Raw genomic sequence first — 14,582 nt, forward strand, 5'->3', positions numbered from 1 at the left:
CTGAAAGAAACTCCCAGACAACAGAATCCCTTTTTCCAGACACCAAGAGAACTCCTGGACACCAAAGGGCCTGGAACCCTCAGGGAGCACCACCAGCTCACAGGACGGCAAAGCATTCTCCCGAGAGAACCCACCTTAGAAACAGGCTGGAGCTGGTACAGGAGGGAGGCGACGGGCCCCGGAGACAAGGGGGGCAAGGAAGCTCTCCAGCTGCGGCCGCCGGGGCGGGTGCTGCCTCCTTAGTCCTCACTCCCCGGAATGCTGTGGTCGGGTCAAGATGCTTCTGAAGGAGAACTGGAACTTTGAGGGGCTGCAAACAGTGGGCATTGTCTTCCTCATCTTCAGCTCCCTCAAGCTGCTGCATTTCCTGGGACTCATCGACTTCTCCGATGCAGGTAAGACGTGGGAGGCCAGCAGAAAGGGCTGGGAGACTGAGGACGGGAGACCCTTGCAAACCAAAGCTTTTCCATTAGTAATTAATTCCATTTTTCTTTTAACGTTTGGTTCTCTCCAGAGTCAGAGGCAGGTCCATTTCCAGTTTTTCAGTTCTGTTTCGTGAAAGATCTAAGGTTTTTTTTCTGCCACCCAGTTGTTGTGATTTCGTGGTGGTAGGGAGGTCTACAAGTTCCATTTGTTTGTCCGTAAGACGATCCATGCCACTTTAATACTGCACTAAGTTCTTTGATTGCAGTTAACGTATATTTCGTTTTACTCGTCATGCTTGAAGGTATTTTCTGTCTTTAGTAATGAAGACAAAAGCAAAGAGCTTTCAGATATGTTGTGGCCTCAGGAACACCTTGGTTAGGTTTTCTGTATACATTAGATTCCTATGTGAGGGGTCTCTGTGCTCTTTTTTAATCTGTTCTGATACCTGGGAGGGTTGAGCCAAGCGCCGGAAGGGGAGATCCTCTTATTTCAGCATGGGACTTTCTGTGGCTATTACAAAATAATCTCTAGGAATAAAACTAGGTGTTTGTTACCATTGCTTCACTACTTATACCAAAAAAATCAAATGCAGAACGATATTTGAGAATGTGAACTTGACATGCTGAAAAAATATATTTAATTATCCTTTAAAATATGCAGTTTTCTGCAAATCTAGACACAACACTTCTTTAAAATTAGCAGATAACATTAGCATCTCTAGCCATCCAGCAGTTCTACAAAATAAAATTTAAAAATGATCAGACAGCATAGTGGCAATAAGAATAAGAAGCTACTGACTTTTTTTTCCGTTTTCTTAATAATTTGAAGCTAAAAAGACATTAGGAGGGCCCCAAGTGGCAGAATGATGCAAAACAGGGTCAATTTCTAAGAGTTTCTGATGAACTGAAGCATTGTCTGTCATGTAAATCTCCAGATCCTGCTAAAGTCAGAAAATGATAATACCAGTGACTTTCTGTCTAAAACATCATAAGGTGATATTACTCTAGGGAGAAAGAGATACAGTAAGGCCTAGAGAAGTGAGATAGAGGTCTGCATTAAATGTTATTAGAAGAACGAACTAACCTGATGGCCTCATAAGGAGACAGAATCGTGCATCCCCAGCACAGGCAAAGGAAGAGCTATTTTCCTCCCTGCGCAGATCGGGATAAGTAATGCATCCCCAGCATAAGCGGGGGCAGGGTTATATGTCCCTCAGTGCAGAATGGGACAAGCAGTGCATCCCAGCGCAGGCAGGGGCAGAGCTGTGTACTCCCAGTGCAGAATGGCACAAGCAGTACATCCCCAGCACAAACAGGGGCAGAGTTATTTGTTCCCAGCACAGGTAGGAATAAATTCTCAACTGAAATCCCCAGTTCAGGTGCGGCAGAACTGTGTTCCCTGGTGTAGATGGGGACATGCCATGTGTGCCCAGCACAGAATAGACAGCACCCTGTGTCCCTAATGGAAGAGGGGCAGAGCAGAACAGAAAGGGCAAATCTGTGTCACCCTAGCACCATCAATAAAAACAGATATGGCTGAAATTTGAAAAGGAAAAGTGGAGAGATCTTGCAGAGATGAATAGACACAGTATATTGAAACACAATAAGATGTGCAGCATCTGGGCTGATTTTGATCATGAGTGTACTATTGATACAGTGACCAAATGGAAATTTGCTGTAGCCAAACACGGAGAGAGCAATTTGGGAAACCAATTTCTGCCAGGGTTGCCAACTGGCTCCAGATTTTCAGGACAGGTTGATTCCATCCTGGTTTTACTGCCCTGCACGCAGGTACTTATAGTCTTGATTTTCTGAGGGAATGCAATAGGTAAATCAGAGTAAATCCCATCATGCAATGGGGTAAAACCAGGACTGGATCAACCTGTCCTGAAAATTCGGAGCGGGTTGGCAATCCTAATTTCTGCAGGTAGAAAGCTTTTACACTTGTATAAATCGGCTATTTGAAATGTGCCCATTCTCGATGTGGGGGGTAGGTGAAGAAGGCACCTACTTTTAGCTGCATTGTCAGGAGGTGTTCTCGAGAGTGTGTTTGGGTTGGGAGAAGAAAAATTATTTGTGTTTATGAGATATTCAGATCTTCGTGCATTTTTTTTTCCTTTAAATTTAACCTGCATGAGAAGCAGGCACAAATGCCACAAAATACTTTCTACCTATGTCAATAATTACAGTAAATCTATATGCACAATTTTGCTTTGATTATGGGTGGAAAACCCACAGGTAAAAAGTACCCCCAGCATTTGCAGCAGTGTAATTATTGCCCTTTAGAGATTTTATTCTCACAGCTTATGAATGGCAAAACCTTTAGGGCCTGATTTACTAAGCAATGCAAATGAGGTTTTGATGTTTTCCCACTGCACAATGAGAGAGAGAGAGAGAGAGAGAGAGAGAGAGAGAGGAGAGAGGAGAGAGAGAGAGAGAGAGAGAGAGAGAGAGAGAGAGAGAGAGAGAGAGAGAGAGAGAGAGAGAGAGAGAGAGAGAGAGAGAGAGACTTACTATAGTGCCTATGCCCTACATAGGTATTTGAATCCCTATGGGAGGGCTACCTACTAACTCGGGGTGGGGATTAGGTATGAGCGTCGGGGGTTGGGGGCCACTTTTGCATTCCACATGAGACCTACGGACAGAACAGTGGTCTCTAGTGCAGATTTGCTGGCCGTCGGAGTGAGGACGCTCACTCCAAGCGGAGATTTGGCCAACATTCTCTCCACCTAGCATGTTGTTGCCCAGGTAGAGTGTCCATCAAGCTAGGTAGAGAGAACGTTGCCCAAACCACTTCTTGGTGTGAGCGTCCTCACTCCGACGGCCAGCAAATCTGCACTAGAGACCACTGTTCTGTCCGTAGGTCTCATGTGGAATGCAAAAGTGGCCCCCAACCCCCGACGCTCATACCTAATCCCCACCCCGAAAGTGCCAAATATCGTGCACCGCGATACATGAAACCGGCAAATATCGTGCACTGCGATAAAACACTGAAAGAATCATCGTGCAGTGGGAAAACATCGCGTGCGGCGCTAATGTTTTCGCGAATGGCGAAAACATCGCCGCACACGATGTTTCCCCACTGCACGAAAGAAGCCTCATTTGCATTGGTAACGCCCCCTAATGCGTTACCAATGATATTGGAAAATAAGGCCCTTAGTTTGTTATGGAAGCCCTGCCCTTCATGAGTAAATAGCAAGCACTAAACTAAACCCAACTTCTGATAGAAAATCATTGTATTATATTTATTCCATGACTGATACATGCAAGTTTGCTCTAAAACTTGGTGTAACTTATGTGTATTTTTGCCAACTAATTTATGCTTAATGTTACAAAATTGATACCATAAAGTTTTCACTCTTATTGGTTAAAGATAACCACATATCTGTTGTGGATGTGGATTTGCGAACAATTCAAAGTCAAATTCCAGCCTGGGTTGAGTTTGCTGAAAACCTTTCAGATTTTACCCATATCTCCTGGGGAAATCCAGATTTATTTTCATTTAACTTTTCTTTTAGACCTGGAGAAAATCAGAAGCAGATCCACTAAAATCAAAGAAGATCCACTGATTTTGAATCTGCTTTTGATTTCCCACATACCGAGAAGAAAATTTGCAAAAAGTATGAAACATCCCCTTTTTTTTCTATAAAGAAAAAAGAAAGAATATAAATTTGATGACATTTTAGAAATGTTCCTGCTTTAGTTGAATTTTTGTAAACCCCTGATTATCTAATCTCCCTAATGCAGCCCTTGAATGAAAGAGGAATAAGGCAATAAAGTTGTTTTTATGAAACATTGACCACTAAAACATTAATCATGTCTGTGCAAGCAGGTCAGCCAGAATAAGGCTAATTTGTTACAGCATCATCCCAGCAGCTACTTGAAATGCTTTCAGGATGTGCATTGTTACTTTATACTTTTATCTTCCTGAGATCTCTGTTACAGGCAGCAAGGGAAAACATGATGTACATATCCATTACCCATGTGCAAAACTGTTATGTAGTTAAGAATGAGATCCAGGGAAAATGGCAGCCACACTCATACCTAAAGGCAAATTTTAAAAGCTTACACATGCAAAAATCAGCATGTATATGCATAAGTATCTGCTATGCGTGTATTCCATATTTTAGAAGAGCCACAGATATGCACGTATATATTCACTTTCGCACGTGAATATACACATCTAAGAAAAGGGATGGATTGGGGCGTTCAGGGGCGGAACCAACACATGCACGCTGAAGTTGCTATTTTAAAAAACATGTTCGCACGTACCTTTTCCAACTGACTCATATATTTTTACATCTGCTGATTATCTAGCGTAAGTGATAATAAACATGTTTATTGTGAAGTACTGACTGGGGGAAGGTCTGGGTAAACTTGGGGGAGAGTTCAGGCTGAAGAAACAGGAGGGTATCGTTGGACAGGAGAAGGAATGAGAAACCTGGTGGACTAATTGGTAAAACTGGTAATTTTCTTAACATGCACATTTTATAAAATTGGCCGAGTTATGCGTGCAAATCAGGATTTAAGTGAGTAAGTCCTCGTTTATTTTCGCACATAAATTATATGTGCAAATATGTTTGAAAAAGGGGGTAAAGTACATGCATTCACTGCATTGAAATATATGGTTTCAATTCATCATATGTTGTCACATGTAGGCCTACATATGTGCACATGTTATGTAGCAAACATACATGTATTTTACAATATGCATGTATGTGAAATGTGCATGTTATAAAATACTATCGTAAAATTGTTACAAAGTTATCCTCCCTGCAAACAGCTCTGTTCTTGAATGTTTCTTTTATGTCACACAAGGCCACATTCTGGCCAAGGTGGCCCAGCATTTCCTGTCATGGCCACCAACCAATGTATCTAGTGAATGTGTATTCTCAAAGGTAAGGGTCACCATGAGTCCACTGAGTTGGTGAAAAAGTAGTTCTTCATTAAAATAAAACTTCCTCTGATGGGTTTCCCTGAATTTCCATGCACGTGACAGGAGGAATGAATGCACAGCTACTGTAAACCAATGCTCATACTTTTTACTCTCAGTGCATTGCTGCAGCTGCCTAACCTACTACTCTCTCTTCCTCTCTCCTCCTCTCTCCTGGTTCAATGCCTTACTGTATTGCTGCCTGCCCAGCTTCTCTCCTAATTCAATGCCACGTTTGCTGCCTGCCCTGGTTCTCTTACCCTGCCTGTCTCTTGGTTATACTGGGGATGTTTTGGACCCCCTAACTCTGTCCTCACACCCTATCACTCTCTTGATTCAGCATCTTGCTTTGTTGTTCTGCTATTGTTATTGCTTGGCCTGCTCCTGCTCCTTTCTTGGTGTCATGGGGAACTTCCACCATTGTTGGTGCCACTTTGATGCACTTGAATGCCTTGGGGTGTTCATGTCATTGTTGTTGCTGTTTGTCTCTTTCAATGTGCCTTTGTGTGTTCTTTCTACTGTTGGTTCTGCATTCCACTCTCATAGTGCCTTGGGCTGTTCATGCCACTGTTGGTACCCTTTATCTCTCATTTGATGCCGTGGGTTGTTCATTCCCATTTTTGTGCTGCTTTGGCCCTCTTATGGTGCCTTGGGGTGTTCTTGTCACTATCAAATCTTCTTTGCCCATCTTTTGGTGCCTTGGGCTGTTAATACCACTATTGTTGGTGCCTTTCACCCCTCTTTTGGTATCTTGGGGTGTTTTCACCTTTGTTTGAGATACTTTGCCCTTCTCACAGTGGCTTGGGATGTTCATGACACTCTTGGTGCCATTCTTCCTCACTCTTGGTGTCTTGGAATGCTCTTCCCTCTGCTGCTGATGCCTGCCTGCAAGTTTCAGTAAGCTTGGATAGAAAATCCCAGTGTTAGGGCACAAAATAGGATGCATTGATTCCCCCATTTACTTTAATGGGAAACAAATGAACAAATGAATCAAATAAATTAAATTTTGAGGCCCAAGCTGAACAAAATGAATCACCAAGTCAAATGAACTGAATAACGAACCAAACTGAAAATATTTTCCGTGTACATCCCTTTTATACAAGGTAGGCATGATCACCGGTTTTGATTTAAATTTATTTATTTATTTATTTATTTATTGTTTTTATTTTTTATTTATTTATTTAATAGCTTTTATATACCGACGAACGTTGGGAACATCTCGTCGGTTTACAGAGAACAGAACTGAGCAACAGGCTTTACAATTATCATATAATTATATAAGGAACATTAAAAAAACATACAATTAACAGTGTAGAATATACAAGGAACATTAAAAACATACAATTAACAGAGTAGAATATACAATAAATAATTAACTAAGTGGTATGCATGATAGAGGTTATCCATCTAAACGGGGGGGGGCAAAGAAATTCTGATAAATAGGAAGGATATCAACATTTGTAGGCGGCATATAAACACGTGTTTGGGAATAACAAGTTCTTATGTACAATATACAATATGTTGTCCTGGTAATTTCACTTTATGGGGTGTAGGGGAGATGGGAGAGTGTCAGGTGAAGTGGAGAGGGTGTGGATAGGAGGTGGAAAGGATGGGGGGGAGTGAGGGAAGAGGAGGGAGGTAATGAGTTGGAGGGGGGGGTGCTAGTGACTGTGTGCATGTTAGGTGTATGAGTGTTTGAAGAACCAGGTCTTCAGGTTTTGCCTGAATATTTTTGGGCAGGTTTCTTGGCGGAGGGAGGTAGGTAGTTTATTCCAGAGTAAAGGACCTGCTAGGGAGAGGGCCCTTTCGCTTGTGGTGCGAAGTTTAGTAAGCCTAGGTGATGGGGCGTGTAATGTTGCTAGATATTGTTTTCTAGTGGGTCTATTGCTGTTGTGAAAGGAGAGGTGTTCTTTGTACCAGTTCATGTTCTGGTTGTGAAGGGATTTGTGTATTAAAGTGAGGGCTTTGAAGGTAATTCTAGATGCTACGGGTAACCAATGTAGATGTTTGAGTACCGGGGTTATGTGATCATTTTTGTGGGTGTTGGTGAGTATTCGGGCAGCTGCATTTTGGAGGAGTTGTAAAGGCTGTATGGTGTTTTTAGGTAGGCCTAAAAGCAAGGAGTTGCAGTAATCTATTTTTGATAGGATGAGTGCTTGTAATATAGTACGGAAGTCACTGAGATGTAAGAGTGGTTTGAGTCTTTTAAGGGTGTGTAGTTTGTAGAAGCAATCTTTAAGGGTGTTATTGATGAATTTCTTGCAATTAAGGTGACAGTCAATGGATACGCCGAGGCTTCGTACATGGGTGGGGAAGGTGATGTTAGTGGAGGGATTATTGTTGTGTGTGTGTGGGGGGGTCATAAGATGGGTGGGGGAGATGTTAGGGGGTGAAATAAGGATGAGTTCCGTTTTAGTAGCGTTGAGGGCGAGAAAGTTGTTGGATAGGAGGCTGCTAATTTCAGAGAGGGCGGATTTCCAAGTTTCAATGGCTTTGTGTATAGAGTCTTTAACCGGGATAAGTATCTGCACATCATCGGCATATATGAAGTGCGGAAGGTTAAGTTTAGCAAGGAGATGGCAGAGGGGGAGGAGATATATATTGAAGAGCGTAGATGAAAGAGATGAACCTTGTGGTACTCCTTGAGCGAGGTTGTGGGGTTTGGAGGTTGAGTTACCCATTTGTACGCTAAATTGTCTTTCAGCTAGGTATGAGTGGAACCATTGTAGAGCCAGGCCTGAGATACCAATGCTGCTAAGACGTTCTAATAGGATTTGATGTTTAATGGTGTCGAATGCAGCGGATATGTCTAGGAGAATGAGGATGTGTGAGAGACCTTTGTCAAGACCTCTCAAAATTTGGTCGGAGAGAGAAATGAGTAAGGTCTCTGTGCTATGGTGTTTGCGAAAGCCGAACTGTGAGGGGGAAAGGATGTTGTTTTCATCCAAGTAATCTGATAGCTGTTTGTTTATAGCTTTCTCAAGGACTTTTGTAATTAGTGGCAGGTTTGAGATAGGTCGGAAATTGGTGAGATCAGAGGGGTCTAGGGAGGGCTTTTTCAGTATGGGTTTCACGATAGCATGCTTAAGGTTTTTGGGGATATTGCCAAGTTCAATGGACTTGTTTATGATGTTTGAGATGGGCTCGGCGATGATCCCGGGGATGGAGAGGAGATGTTTTGTGGGGATGGTATCTGTAGGGTGTGTAGAGGGTCTGATTTTTTTAAGGATAGATTCAATTTCTAGAGATGAGGTTGTGTCAAATGTATATATATTTTATATACCGACATTTGATTTTATATACCGACATTTGATCTCAATTGAGATATCACACTGGTTTATTGATGATAATTCTGCTTGGAAAATAATATAGCATCCCCCTGATATAGATCTTGACATCGAAATACAGACCTGTTTCGGGGTTACTCTGATTGCTTGTTGGACAACAGAAGAGAAGTACCTGTTTTTTTTATCTGCAAACCTTAAAATATTCTAAAAAATGTAACCACTTGACCTATGATTATTTAAAAGGCTAAGAAGGTAGAGCCTTTTATGAGGTCTTACTGCATTTCTTGGAGATAATGTTCAGTAGGGATGTGAATCATTTTTTGACGATTTAAAATATCGTCCGATATATTTTAAATCATCAAAAATCGTTAGAGCCACGATACAATAACAATTCCCCCGATTTATCATAAAAAAATCGTAAATCGGGGGCAGGGGGAGGGGAAGGGGGAGGGGAAGGGGGAGGGCGGGAAAACCGGCACACTAAAACAACCCTAAAACCCACCCCGACCATTTAAAATAAATCCCCCACCCTCTCGAACCCCCCCAAAATGCCTTAAATTACCTGGGGTCCAGAGGAAGGGTCCCGATGTGATCTTTTACTCTCGGACCTCTCTACAATATTTAAAGGGCCCACGGCCGGATATGCCCTGGGCCCCACCTGGTGACTGTTTCCTGCCTCAGCCCTTTAAAAGGTAGAGATGTGAATCGTGTGATCGATCGTCTTAACGATCGATTTCGGCTGGGAGGGGGAGGGAATCGAATCTTCGCAGTTTGGGTTTTTTAAATATCGTGTAAATCGTGTAAATCGCAAACCGGCACACTAAAACATCCCTAATACCCACCCCGACCCTTTAAAATAAATCCCTCACCCTCCCGAACCCCCCCAAAATGCCTTAAATTACCTGGGGTCCAGTGGGGGGGGAGGGGAAGGGGGAGGGCGGGAAAACCGGCACACTAAAACAACCCTAAAACCCACCCCGACCCTTTAAAATAAATCCCCCACCCTCCCGAACCCCCCCAAAATGCCTTAAATTACCTGGGGTCCAGAGGAAGGGTCCCAGTGTGATCTTTTACTCTCGGACCTCCGGTGCGTTGTAGAAATGGCGCCGGCGCTACCTTTGACCTGTCATATGACAGGGCCCCCAGGACTCCCTGGGGGTCCGGGAGCGATCTCCTACGCTCCTGCCGTCGGGGGACAAAAAAACAAAATGGCGCCGGCGCTACCTTTGCCCTGTCATATGACAGGTCAAAGGTAGCGCCGGCGCCATTTCTACAACGCACGGAGGTCCGAGAGTGAAAGATCACACCGGGACCCTTCCTCTGGACCCCAGGTAATTTAAGGCATTTTGGGGGGGTTCGGGAGGGTGGGGGATTTATTTTAAAGGGTCGGGGTGGGTTTTAGGGTTGTTTTAGTGTGCCGGTTTTCCCGCCCTCCCCCCCCCCCCACTGGACCCCAGGTAATTTAAGGCATTTTGGGGGGGTTCGGGAGGGTGGGGGATTTATTTTAAAGGGTCGGGGTGGGTTTTAGGGATGTTTTAGTGTGCCGGTTTTCGATTTACACGATTTACACAATATTTAAAAAACCCAAACTGCGACGATCCGATTCCCTCCCCCTCCCAGCCGAAATCGATCGTTAAGACGATCGATCACACGATTCACATCTCTAATGTTCAGTGCCTAATAAGCAGTCTTTCATTACTGTATAAATAACCAAAGGACTATATTTTGAATGTATTACCAGGAGTCACGTACATTGTATTGTATATATAGCCAAAACATTGTTTTGGAGCAGACTGAATGCCTTTTAGCTATGGATTATTTTATGGATTTTCCTACTTTGACTTAAAAAAATGTGCAGTGTTGCATGCATACTTTGCCGTGGCTAGTATAGCACAGATCCATCTGATAGCTATATTTTAGTCTTCAGTCAAGAGCATCCAGGGCTACATTATAATAATGATTACTCTGTTAGAGAGGTGAGGATTTGACCTTTGACATGTTTCCAGTCGGCTACCAGCAACAACCACTGAGAAATGGGAAATCTTGAGACCTCAAAGGTATCAATAATATGCAAGAAGAAAACGTTTTTTAGAGGAAGGAATGCTCTAGAACAAAAGGTTAAAATATGATGCTTCAAGGGGATAGTCTCAGAAGCAACATCAGGAAATATTTCTTCACAGAAAAGACAGTGGATGGAGGAGCCTGAAAGAGTGACAGAATTCATGAAAGCATTGGATAAGCATAGAGGATTCCTGGTTATGAAATCATATAAGAAAATCCAAAAATAGCTGGGCTCTATGACACTGCAGTAGGAATGGAGATGGGTAGATTACTCAGTCCTTGCAATCCTGATCTGTTGTCATATTCTATGTTTCTATATAAGTTTCAAGCATCACTGCCTCCAGCACTGCTATTTTCCAAATAACTGGAAGAAAAGATAGGGCTCCAAGATGAAACTCCAAAGATCATCTAATCCATAATCCAAATAGGTTACTTTGTGCTAAATTTATTCCAGATAGATGCTTATCTAATCTGCTTTTGAAAACCTCCCATGATAGTTGATGCTACCATCTCTCTGAGAGGATTAAATTTAAAAGACCCATGCGCACACACATATACCCATGTTTATGGCCATGCACAGATCTACCCCAGTATTTTATAACCCGCATGCATCGTACACCCACAGGTTATAAAATACACATAAATCTATTCTGCAAAATTCATGCACTTGTAAAAAATACATGCAAATACCTTAGATATTCAAGTTAGCCAGATAAAGTCCAATTTATCCAGCTAAGTAGCAGTTTTGTCGCTACTTAGCTGATGAATAAGTCTTAAAAACACTATTTATCCAGCTAAGAAAGATAGCTGGATAAGTCTCAAATAGAGCTTCTTAGCCAGATAAGTAGCTCTTTTAAGACTTATCTGACTAGTAGCAGAATTTATCCAGCTGAGTGGTGTGCAACTACTTTGCACGTGTATTTTTTATTTCTTACTTTAAAAATATACGCGGGGAGGTTTTACACATGGATTGTACATTGCGCGCCCCCACATAAGTAAGCATTTACAACCCTACACCCTCCCCCCACCCCCAGTAAGTCAGCTTTTATGCGTGTAAGTCGGCAGATTTTCCAACAAGCGCGCATCAATGAAATTACCAGTTTTACTAATTCGTCTACCAGTTTATTCCAGTCCATCTATTGGCCATCGAGACCCTCCTGGCTCTCCATCCTGAACCTCCTTCAGTTCACCCGGACCACCCAGCCAGTCAGTATTTCACATTAAATACGTTGACTATCACTTAGACCAGATAAAGAGCAGGTGTGAATCTGCATAGGTAAGCTGCCAAAGCTACGTGTAAATGTCTCATAAAACAGCATCTTGCACGCGTAAATGTTGGCCCCGCCTCAGAAGGCCCCAGACCGCCCCTCTCTTTCATGTGTACATTTACTCGCAAGCCCTTAGGGGTAGATTTTTTAAATTTGCGCCCACGCGTACTTTTGTTCTCGCACCAGGCACGAACAAGAGTACGTGGGACTTCAATAGATACGCGCGTAGCCACGCGTATCCATTAAAATCCGGGGTCGGCGCGCGCAAGGCTGCCCAAAATCGGCAGCCTGCGCGCGCTGAGCCGGTCAGCCTGCCTCCGTTCCCTCCGAGGCTGCTCCGAAATCGGAGCGGCCTCAAAGGGAACTTTCCTTTGGCCTCCCCCCACCTTCCCCTCCCTTCCCCTACCTAACCCATCCCCCCGGCCCTATCTAAACCCCCCCCTACCTTTGTTGTACAAGTTACGCCTGCTCGAAGCAGGCATAACTTGCGCGCGTTGGGCCAGCCGCCGGTGCGTCAAGGTCCAGTCCGGGGGCTGGTCCGGAGGCCGCGGCCATGCCCCCGATGATGTGCCAGCCACGACACGCCCCCCCCACCAACGCCTCCCAGGAAAGCCCCGGGACTTACGCGCGTCCCGGGGCTTGCGCGCGCCGCCGAGCCTCCTCAACATAGGCTCGGCGCGCGAAGGGGGAGTTTGGGCCAGGTTTTCGGGGAGTACGCACGACCCCTTTGAAAATCTGGCCCTTAGTGTATATCTTTATTCCATAACATATATGCACGTATGTGCTACTTATGTGCGTATTTGCTAAGGTTTACATGCGCAGCCTTTTGAAAATTAACTTTAGGTAGGTTATTTCAATGCATACTTACCTTCAGAATTAGAAAGTACCTCCCAATGGTCTAAATTAAAATCGACATAATTGAGCTAGTCAAGTCCATTCAGATTTCCAGGGTGTAATTTTTTTACACCTTTACTTATTCTTTCTTTTCCTAATTCCTGTTGAGATCTAGATGTCTTTGGGGATCAATATCCAATGGTATTTAGCTGCATAACTTACAAGTTATCTGGCTAACTGCCTACTTTTGAATATTGAAGCCACTTTTTCTGACTAAATTTAAGTTATTATCCAGCTAAAATTTAGCCAGATAAAAAAGAGGTGTTCCGGACTCCAGAGTGGGGTACAGTTATCTGGCTAACTTAGCCGATTTTCAACTATATCCATTGAAGTTAAGCAGATAACTTTAGGCCTGTTTCAGAGCAAATTATCCGCATGCATCCGGATAATTTACCACTTAACCGGACAGCAGAGGGGAGGCAAACCCTCCCCCCCCCCCAACTCTGTGGCCTTCAGGCCCAATCCTCAAACCCCCCCGCCCCCACTTCCCGCCTGAAAACAGTAAAAGATAAGAGCGGGCTTAGTGTCTGATTCCCCTTCTGTCCCTTCCGTGTATTTTTTAAACAAAACGTGGCTTCCTTCTGCCCCCTCCCCACCCTCTATCTGTTTGTAATCCTCCCTACGAAGACCCACTGTTCACTCCCTCCCCCCCACCCCCCGAATCTCACAAATATCCTAGCCAGGAGCGAGATATTGGTTTACCCGCTTCCAGCGATGCTCTGACAGCAGCCACACTGGAAATACAGCACTGATAGCAAATCAGTAACACTTCACAAAGCAGCTGAATTTTAGCTCTGGTTCAGTTACGTCATAAACTCAGGGCCTATTTCTACCCCCACCCTCCCACCCCCTCCCCTTGTATTTCCTTGACACCTGCGGATACCTGTCCTAACCTAGCGGCTCTCCCTGGATTAAGCTTTCTGCCTGCTGTATTATTTAGAAGGCTGCCATGCTGCAGCGGAGTCGCTCTGCTCGCTGCTCAGGGGATTTAGATCTAAAGTTTCAGGAAGTGAATGAAAAATTCAGCTGCTAGGAAAAGGTCTCTGGTCCAGCGTGGCCCCTTTCGTGGCTTTAAATACAAATCATTGCACTGGTTCTCCCTGACCAAGTAAACGTTTGTTTCATTTTCTTCTTTCACACCAGTCTCATAGAAGATTTGTTTTACCGAGTGGTTTTACCGAGTGGTAGGGATATTGGCAGTTAGGTAAGTTATTTCCTCATAGGGATATTTGTGGCTATATTAGTAACTCCCCTACAGTGATATATTATTCTGTCTGCTATTTCAGATCAGTCATGATGCCAACAGCACCAGCCATCACCAGAAAAGTTGATATAATCAGGGCTGGATTTCACATTATGCACCTTTCCTGTGGTCACCCCACGCTATGACATCACGTCAGCACCTCCGTCATCATCCGCCTGCACTCATACACACACACACACACACACACACCCCTCACTGCCATGCGCTGTCCTCATCTTCTTACTGACACACAGTGTTCTCTCCCTCCCTCCTGCCAGCAGTGGTTGTGGTGGAAGGAAGGTGTTACAAGTTCACTGTGTGCTTGCAGCAAGACACAAACTCAGGGCACTGACAGCCTGCCGCCTTCCCCCACCCTCTCCACACACAATTAAAAATGATTCATTTATAATAATAGATTTACATGAACAAGAATATTTAAATATAGTCTTGTGATGTAAAAATATCACTTAC

At 43.8% G+C, this 14,582-nt stretch overlaps 1 protein-coding gene across 3 annotated transcripts in view; it reads left to right on the forward strand.

Moving 5' to 3' along the window:
* Positions 1-14,582, forward strand: part of KCNIP2 (potassium voltage-gated channel interacting protein 2) — a 989,582-nt gene that overhangs the window by 806,427 nt on the left and 168,573 nt on the right. The window lies entirely within an intron of this gene.

This window comes from Rhinatrema bivittatum, chromosome 7 (assembly GCF_901001135.1).
Source record: "Rhinatrema bivittatum chromosome 7, aRhiBiv1.1, whole genome shotgun sequence".
Lineage (NCBI taxonomy): Eukaryota > Metazoa > Chordata > Amphibia > Gymnophiona > Rhinatrematidae > Rhinatrema > Rhinatrema bivittatum.